This window comes from Limulus polyphemus, unplaced genomic scaffold, assembly GCF_000517525.1.
Source record: "Limulus polyphemus unplaced genomic scaffold, Limulus_polyphemus-2.1.2 Scaffold995, whole genome shotgun sequence".
In the NCBI taxonomy this organism is placed as follows: domain Eukaryota; kingdom Metazoa; phylum Arthropoda; class Merostomata; order Xiphosura; family Limulidae; genus Limulus; species Limulus polyphemus.
In genome coordinates, this window is record NW_013666605.1 from 181,925 (window position 1) to 192,485 (window position 10,561).

General features: G+C 33.0%; 1 long non-coding RNA gene across 1 annotated transcript in view; it reads left to right on the forward strand.

Moving 5' to 3' along the window:
* Nucleotides 1–8,204: 8,204 nt before the first annotated feature.
* Nucleotides 8,205–10,561, forward strand: part of LOC106461596 — a 6,734-nt gene continuing 4,377 nt past the window's right edge. Inside the window, exons 1-2 of the long non-coding RNA XR_001290931.2 lie at nucleotides 8,205–8,412; nucleotides 9,212–9,322. This is a non-coding gene — a long non-coding RNA (uncharacterized LOC106461596). The remainder of the gene's footprint in view (nucleotides 8,413–9,211; nucleotides 9,323–10,561) is intronic.

The window sequence follows — 10,561 nt, forward strand, 5'->3', positions numbered from 1 at the left end:
TCGAAAAAATGGGCAGTGCAAAAAATACGCAAAAAAAATAAACGAGCACAAGTTTATACGAAATTATTTGAAGACCATTCAAAGACGTCTTTCGTTTGATGTAATTTTTATTCACGTAAACCTATAATAATGGGGGTTGCAGTCTTGTTAGAAAACTTTTCATGGATCCAATTACAAATGTATAAACGCTTGAAACCTTTTCTATGCACTTTGGTTACTTACTGTTTGATTAAGGCATGAGAATTCGTCATGATGAGATAATTTTGTACAAAATCAGATTGCTTGCCTTATAGAACAACATTTACAAAAGCTGAACCTAGAATTGAAACAGTTTTCAAACGGAATGGCGTTCAAAGATTATTACAGAAGTTAAATCTGTCCATCATTATTAGAATATTATTCTATACAAAAAAGTGGCAAAGTAGAAAGAGTAAAATATACAAGATGTGACATTCGGAGTTTCACTGTTTAGTTTGTCATTAAAAAAGTAAGATTTTAGTGGAACATGCGCAAACTTAAAATGCATTTAGAGAATCCATAGAAATTCTACGTTCTCATAATAGCATAAGATTTGGAAAAATATTATATAATATACAAAAAGAAACATGTAATTACAGAAGCTATCACGTGATAACATCGTAAACATGAAAATGCTTTAGCTGCCAACAAATAAATAAAAAACACATTATTTAAAAATATTGTAAAATTTCAGAATGTTTCGACTTTATTTCAACCACTTCCAGTAGAAAACCGGATACTCCACGTTGTCTACTGTTCCAACTAACTTTCTGTTTCCAGAAACTGAATTCATGAAATGTGTAGTTTTAGTACTGATGAAGACAAATGTATGCAAACTGTGTGTGGTTTCAGGTTGTTGTTGTTGTTTTCTACTAGTAACCAGTTATCATGAAAACCAAGACATGCAAATTGCATGAAGTTCTAGCTTCACTTCTAACGGCAGCTAACGCTAATAACAATCAAAGTTTGTTAGCTGTAATTCCGGCTACATTTTTACAGGTAGTTAGTGTTTATTTAAAAAAATGTAAACTGTGTAGAGTTCCTGTTATATGTTACCGTTGGTTGATGCTGATAAAACCCAAAAATTGTTAACTGTGTGCAGTTCCAGTTATGTTACCATTGGCTGATACTGATAAAACCCAAAAATTGTTAACTGTGTGCAGCTCCAGTTATATGGCACCATTGGCTGATACTGATAGAATCCAAAAATTATTAACTGTGTGCAGCTCCAGTTGTATGTTACCACTGGCTGATAAAACCAAAAAATTGTTGACTGTGTGCAGCTCCAGTTATATGTCACCATTGTCTGATACCAGTATAGCTAAAACACAAACACATACATTGTGTATAGCCTGCGCATGACATATGTTATCAGTAGCTTAGAAACAAAAATATATAACCTGTGTATAACATATATTTTTACCAGTAGCTAATACATTGGCAAATCTGAAAACAAAATCATGCAATCTTGGCAAATGGATCTGTCAGTAAGCAAAATTGAAAGTAGCAAGGAATTATTTGTGGTACAAAATAATGTATAAAATACTTTAGGTTTTAAACTATAAAGTTTGCTCGTTGTATACAATTCCAGTAACTAACACCGGAAATGAAGGAGGAAGAACTAGTGTGTGTGATATGTGATAGTGAAGGAGGAAGTCTTAGTGTGTGTGTGTGATATGTCGTAGTGAAGGAGGAAGTCTTAGTGTGTGTGATATGTGGTAGTGAAGGAGGAAGTCTTAGTGTGTGTGATATGTGGTAGTGAAGGAAGAAGTCTTAATGTGCGTGCGCTACGTAGTAGTAAAGGAGGAAGAACTAGTGTATGTGATATGTGGTAGTGAAGGAGGAAGTCTTAGTGTGTGTGATATGTCGTAGTGAAGGAGGAAGTCTTAGTGTGTGTGATATGTGGTAGTGAAGGAGGAAGTCTTAGTGTGTGTGATATGTGGTAGTAAAGGAAGAAGTCTTAGTGTGCGTGCGGTACGTAGTAGTAAAGGAGAAAGTCTTAGTGTGTGCGCTATGTGGTAGTGAAAGAGGAAATATTGTCATATGCGTTATGAGGTACTGAAGGAGGAAGCTTCTATGCTATATATATGATGTAATATAGCTGTAGCTTTCACTGCATATTCACTAATATTTGTAGAAATAAAGTTAGAGGTTGTAGTCCCCTGACTCCGTTTTATTCTAACAAATCCTAATACAAGCGGAAATACGTCATACTGTGTTAGATGTCACAGATTGTTATATTTCTTTTGACGAGCATCAATATCTTATATGAATCCAGAACGCTTCAGTAAGGTAAGTACTAAAAGCGTTTCCTTCAACAGTATATAATATTTGTGAGAAACATAGAGTATACGTTGTATTAAACATAGATAATATATTTTCAGAGAAAGTTCGTTTATTATTTGGGACTGAAAACGTATTAAAGATTGCTTTTTACAACCTATTTTTGTAACACAGAGAGAAACAAAATATTTTTAAAATGTAGAATCTTAAACCGCTTTCATTGGACGTAGAGATATCCACACAAAAAAAGAAGTATTCACTTGTTTTCAACGCTTCCATTCTTGTGAGGTTAACATATTAAAGTTCTTAGCTTAGGTTTGTTAAATTAACCATCCTTCTTTAGTTTACATACTTGACAAGCAGCGGTTCTTACTAACACTTCCAACAAAACCCATTACCTACTCTATAATTATTCCTTATAAACCGCATATAGGAAGAATAATTAATATTACACAGACGTGTAACACGTGCCCTCTTGTGGGCAGACACTAAAGTTTCGAAGTTGATTAGGCGTACCTTGAAATCGTCCAAGAGGAAAACTTGTAGAATGAACAGGAAAAGTGTATTTACGGCTGTTTAGGCTACTAACTTTCAAACTATTCTCGTTTACTCATTTTTGTTCTCGCTATAAACTAACACGAAACAGTGTTTCTACGCTGTCACCACACATATTTCTAATGGTCATAGTACCTGTCAAAAAGAAACGCTTTCTAAAAGTTTTAATATCGTAATGAACGTAGTAGAGATTGAGAAACACCATAACAAGGACTTTATTTGCAGTAACAAAAATGACGGTAACTCCAGTATCATAATTTCAACGGCTATTAAACTGTATTAAGATTCTGCTAATATATAATTACTATACAATATATCCATAAGTTTTATCACTTCGGTAAAACTCTCGCTTATATTTTATTATTCAAAGCCAAAGATTTCTAGAAATAAGAAACATAGCTAATTTACCCATATAGTTTCAATAATAAATAAATAAAATGAACTTGGATATTCCAACGAATGTAACTGAGGTGAATCATATATTGAAATCAGTTACCAATGAAAAGTTTGTGCAAACACAAATTCATCATGATTATATTAGTAAACTTATGTTAACGGAAAACATTATTCAGTGCATATTCAACCAACTAGTGAAGTATTTATTAAAATCAATTGTTCCTAAATATCCGTTATTTTTAACCTTACAACATTACGAGGTATAGAATATTTATTATTTAATGTAAGGGAAACGTAATGTAACAGAATATATTACAAAACTAGCATATGATATATTTAACGATTATACTCTAAGTACAAAATGAAATTTATGAATTTCCAAATACAATATTTAGCTGCTAGCTCATAAATGAAATAAAATCGGAGAAACTACCGGTCTAAGCACAGGTATAGTATTGGTTTGTTTTGAGTTTCGTACAAGGCAGCTCGAGGGTTATCTGTGCTAGCTGTCCCTAGCTGTAATGTTATGAATCATGAAAACTTATTATCCTATAGTATTGGTTTGTTTTGAGTTTCGTACAAAGCAGCTCGAGGGTTATATGTGCTAGCTGTCCCTAGCTGTAATGTTATGAATCATGAAAACTTATTATCCTATAGTATTGGTTTGTTTTGAGTTACGTACAAAGCAGCTCGAGGGTTATATGTGGTAGCTGTCCCTAGCTGTAATGCTATGAATCATGAAAACTTATCCTATAGGAACCAACATTTCCACTATGAAAGACTCGTAAGTAATTAAGCAAAATTTTATTTAAATCATAAATTTTTCAATTACAATTTAAGGTACAACTGAATGCTGTAATGGCATAAACTTTTTTCTCCAAGAAATGTTATTCATGAGACAACATACACATGTAGTCAATTTGAATCACACAATATTTAACAGTTCCTACTCACTCATGCATTTCATGTTTTATAACATTTAAATATATCTCTCAGTCCACACATGACACGTTAAGTAACTATTCAGACCATTCTTTCATATTCACACATCAAACGCTAAATAACTATTGACAGCGTTCTTCCCAACTTACATATCACACGTTAGGTGATTATTGACAACGTTCTTGCTTATCTACACGTCACACGTCAGGTGATTATTGACAACGTGCTTGCTTATCTACACGTAACACGTTAGGTGATTATTGACAACGTGCTTGCTTCTCTACACGTCACACGTTAGGTGATTATTGACAACATTCTTGCTTATCTACACATCACACGTTAGAGGATTATTGACAACGTTCTTGCCTATCTTCACATCACACGTTAGATAATTATTGACAACGTTCTTGCCTATCTTCACATCACACGTTAGAGGATTATTGACAACGTTCTTGCCTATCTACATATCACACGTTAAGGATTATTGACAACGATCTTGCCTATCTTCACATCACACGTTAGATAATTATTGACAACGTTCTTGCTTATCCTCAAATCGTACCTTGAAATAGACATTTGTAGAAGGCTGAATGCTGGTATTTATTTGTTCCGTAGGTAAGGTATATTCCATTATTTCTTTACAATAGCTTTCATTAACAGTATTGGTTGGAATGTTTAATACGTCTAGTTTTATTACATCTTTTTTTTTGTTATTATTATTATTGTACTTTTATTACAAAGATTGTGTTCATTTTTAGCTTAATATATGTATTTACGATTAACCTAAATCACCTAAGCTGACAGAATCTCATAAGATATTATTGGGATTAGAGCCAAGAGTCGTTGACAGTGAGGGTACTTAAATCAATACATTCTAGTCTTTATAAGTAAGAACGTAAGAAAATTATATTTAATTAGCTGTAGTCGTTACGAACATCAGGTTGAGCTTTAATGAAACTGTAAGTAGGTAAGTAGCTTGCTCTGATCTGAAGTTATTATTTATTACATAGTCCATGACAGCTCTCTTGCCTAACCATACATTACACGTTACATAATTCTTTGACAGCTTTCTTGCCTAACCATACATTACACGTCACATAATTCTTGACAACGTTCTTACCAAACTACACATTACACGTCACATGATCTTTGACAGCTTTCTTGACTAACCATATATTATACGTCACATAATTCTTGACAAGGTTCTTGCTTATACACCCACACCACATGTTGCATAATAGTTGACGGCGTTTTTACATATACACATATTGTAGGTTATTTAATTGATATTACTGTTTGTTTCTTTTAGCCCAAAGCTACAGTACGGAGTATCTACGCTCTGTCTACCGCCGGCAATCAAACCTTATATTTTTTATTATTGTAATTCCCAAAACTTACCGTTGACCCTCAGAGTAACTAGCATTAATTAACAGCGGTTTATCCAAGAACAATAGTGTATTAAAATAGCTTTGATAAAATATTTCTATGGTTCATAATTCAACCAGTTACACGAGATAATCCACGTTACTTATTGCTGGAAGAATTTTAAGTCCGACCACTGTAAATAAATTGTTTCAAACATTACTTTTACTAGAGAAATGGTTCTGAAAACACGAAATTATGTAGAAAGAAAAGTAACAGTACATTTTCACCAGGATCGTTTTGAATTTCGCGCTAAGCTACACGAGGGCTATCTGCGATAGCCGTCCCTAATTTAGCAGTGTAAGACTAGAGGGAAGGCAGCTAGTCATCACCACCCACCGCCAACTCTTGGGCTACTCTTTTACCGACGAATAGTGCGATTGACCGCCACAATATAACGCTCCCACGGCTGAAAGGGCGAGCATGTTTGGTGGGACGGGGATTCGAACCGCGACACGCAGATCGCGAGTCGAGCTCCCTAACCACCTGGCCATACCGGGCCATATCAGAATCTGTTATTAATTTCTACGTAAAAGACTATATACTTATTATTGTTATCTGTTTGTTTTTTGGAACTAAAGTTTTAACTTCGCTAATAATGAAATAAGTCTTCTCCTAACTGTTTCTTGATGTGGGCCTAAGATAGAAACTAGCCAGGTAACATGAATATGTACGTGCAAGAAAGCAGGTTTTGAAGAGTGATTGTTGTACGCATATTTACTTCGTTCTTAAGCACAAAGCTACACAATGGGCTATCTATAGTTTTAAGTTTCCAGACTTACGGCTGAGACACTAGGGGGCTTGTTGGGTAATAAAATATTTTCTTTATGTATTTAAGAGAAATAAAATATTAGTTTTCTCTAAAGATTCGTCATTTACTGTTGGGCTTTTCAACCCATGTGTTGCAACTCAAAATTGGTTCGTCAGAATACAGAAAAATTTGGGAAGAATCTTTGAAAATCGATAACAGTCAATGCACAATAATTTTTTCCGTCTCTTAGTAAGCAATCAGTAAGACAGTTTTCGTGTTTGTTTGTTTGTTTTTACAATAAAGCTATTCATCAGGTCACGATTGGCTATCGATGTTTCCAAATGAGTCATGAGCCCCCCAAAAAATTGAGAACCACTAAGTTGGAGGATGAGCATTAGTGCTGTCATCTAGTGGTTATAATGTTACATAGTTTACATATTTTATATATAAAGTCGACGATATATTGAATTGTCACAAAGGGTTTAGCATATTTCTAAAATGAGTATTTTGAGAATAGTATGGCGATTTTAACAATATTAAGATAAAATTAAATTACACCGAAAATATTATTATAAGTTCAACTGTTAAAAGTTTTTTGTTCTTATTTTCTATGATCGCAATTTAAATTCTGGTTTAAATTTTAGCTTTAATAAAAAAAATATATTTCATATTCTACCTGAAATTATGTCTTGAGATTACAGCAGTAATTTTCAAAAATCTATGTATTTGTACACAGGTTAGCTCAAATGTAATTTTAAAACCTTAGTAACACAAATGTTGATAGAAACCCTGTTAACAGATAGTCCAATAGAAATCCAATTTTCTAATGAAGTCTTCATTAACAAATGTAGTCCAGTAAGTTTACTGTTTCAAATAAAGTGCACATCTTTATTAACAATGCAGTTGGAGCAGTGGTGAATTTTTCTGTTGAATCTTGTTTAAAATACAATCTAATAGGGGTCAATCTTTCTAATGAAGTGTGTTTATTAACAGATAGGTTGGCAAAAGTCAGTTTTCTAATAAAGTATGTTTACCTTAAATCCAGTAGTGTTTTAGGTTTCTAATGAAGCGTGTTAATTAGTAAACAGTCCAGTAGAGACAATCCTAATAATGAAGTGTTATAATAATTAGCCTATTAAACGTCTGTTTTTCTCAGATTTCTAAAACAAATAATCCCATAAATACCCTTCTGATAATAAACAGAAAATGTAAATCTTTCTAAGAAAAGTACTATCTAGCAAACAACCCTGGGAGCGTCACTTCCTAGATATTTAATCCTCCATGTATTTAAGCATTTATAGATGCTTTTGTCGTATTTTACAGAACACTTTTTTACATTATCTTGCAATGAACTCCAGCAATTCTTTTCTACTTAACATTAGGTTTAATCATTTCATTTACGGGAAAGTCGTACTAAGGAAAGGCTGCTTGGTTATGTTCCCAGAAAGATCATTCGTTTTGAGAAGAAATGTCTTTTCTTTTTTGTTCCTGGTGTTTCTTTTAACAAGAACACAAATCATATATATTACAACTATTTCACTCGGTGAAGAAACAAAGAGGAGGGTAATTAAACACCACAAGGTGGTCTAACCAATCAAAGTACACGAGTTTTATCTCTTCTTTGGATCATTACCACAACGAAGAGTAATAAGTGGAAGTGGGATAATCAAAAAACTTCTAACAGACATTGTATCTGTAATTAGACTGCACGTGCGTGGTTGTAAAAAACGCAATATCTTCTGCTTACGTCCTCAATTAGCTGAAACCACTAACACGTGCACAACATTAGAGGAGACTGATTGGACAATTAGTGACACTTCTTTCTGCCTTATACCACTTACCTAGAATTCCTCGGCCAGAAGACTCATCGTTTTGTCTTGTGTTTAGTTAATTTTCTCTTACAATTGCGCAAACTCAGGCCATATAACAATCATAAATAGCCCCGTAGAGCCAACAAGCAAGAATTCGTTCTGGAAGGAAAATCTAATTTAAAGTGCAGTTAACCTGCTTATGTGTGACGTATTAAAGGTTCATTGATAGGATTGGTAAGACTATGTTAAAATGCTATTAGTTATTGGAATAATTAATGTTTATTAATTATATATACAGTTCTAGATTTTTTAATTAATTTAGCAAATTTACTATTTTATATTAAGGCTTTAAATTAATATATATACAAGCAGTTATATATCAAGTGGTAAACATTTTTCATCTATAAATGTATTTTGATCATTTAAGTGCTGCTAATAGAAGTCGGCATTTCCCAGCTTAAATGGGTAAAATGCCCTAAGTTTGAAATATTATTATTGAAAATCAACATTCTCCTAGAGTTGAGTTGTTGAGTTCTTCTGTTTCCATTTGAAGTATTTGAAACTTATTAATTTTAAGAAAATGTATTTTTTAAATGAAATTAAAAGCAAAATGCAACATGTTGCTGAAGTTTAAAAAAGGAAAGATTTAATCGTATATTTTTCACAAGTTGTTAATTATTTAAGAAGTCATGTCACATTAAAAAACGCAAGATAATTATAAAAAATAGAAGGTTGTCCATCCTATTCCGCCTGGTATATTGAAATATGTCACAAAAACCACGTAGAATAATAATTCTGTGGGATTGATATAAAACAACACATGTAATTATCGCTATGATATGGAATGAAGTTATAGGCTTAAAGGAAATTAAATTACAACAGGTCTTGTTTACGTCCTATAAGTTTACAATTATACAACTGTCCCGTCAAGTGGAATACGTCAGCATTGAAGAAATATTGAGCAATATGTATATAAGAACTGAAATCAACTGAAAAAATAAAACTAAATCCAGACATTTTTTTCTATTTACAGATAATTTTGCTAGTCAGACGCCATCTATTTGACATAAAATTATGCGCTACTTACTATTGGGACTACTACTTTTGGCGGATGCCTTGTTGGCAATTCCTTACTTGACCGATGGTGAGTTTTATTTTTTTATTCAGAGAAATACTTTTATTTCTAAAATAATTTCACAACATTTGAAGATAATATATAATCAATTGAATTATTCAACATGTAAAATTAATTAAGAATTACAATAGTGTATATTACCATTAACAAGAAGACTACCTTACAGCTATTCAGCATCAGAAGATCTCTAAGTTTGAGCTTCTTGTAGTGATTAACGTGAGGAAATATGTGATCAAAACTACAGATCTTCTGATGTAAAATATAAAAAAAGTTCTTTTTACAAACGTGTATCTGTAATAAGTAGCACATGAAAAAATCTTCTATACAACAATGTTTGTTTCTTTTACACATTACGCTTTCTGCTTTGTACACCGTGGGGAATCGAACCCCGAATGTTAGCGTTGTAAGTCCATAAACAATGTAAAAATTTTAAAACGTGTCTCGAAGTATAGCGACAGTCGAAACAGTATTCACATCCTTACATTTGTAAATGTTATTTCCTCAGAGAACTTATCCTACTTATTGCCCAGCGGTAAGCTTGAGGGTTAATACATCCTTACATTTTTAAGTGTTATTTCCTCAGATAACCTCCTCCTACCTATCGCTCAGCGGTAAGCTTGAGGGTTAATACATCCTTACATTTTTAAGTGTTATTTCCTCAGAGAACCTCCTCCTACCTGTCGCTCAGCGGTAAGCTTGAGGGTTAAAACATCCTTACATTTTTAAGTGCTATTTCTTCAGATAATCTCCTCCTACCTATCGCTCAGCGGTAAGCTTGAGGATTAATAATGGAAAAAATTGGGGATCGAACCTAAAATGGCCACAGCACAGACGGCCCATTGATAAAGAAGTAAATTTTATAAACCTTTATATTGGAAACTTAAAGATTATAAATATTTTCATCCTATTATGCTTAGAGAATATTTCATTTATTAAAGATCCTACTTAGAGGGTTCATCTCCCTTTGTTAAAATGATTTACGTACAATACCGATGTGCTACTGTACACAGCGTGGTCACAAGTAAATAGACACCACCTTTTCAGAAACAAATGAAATTTTTCAGTCATATTCACACGAATTGATATATTTATAATTTAATTAATATATAGTAGATGTTTCTTTCGCTTCGCGGAGTTCGTTGATCCTTTGGGGCATCGTGAGAATCATCTCGTCAATTTTAGATTGTGGGATTTTAGCCCACTCTTCCTTCAAAACTTGGAGTAGATCGCTCTTCGAAGTTGTTTTTT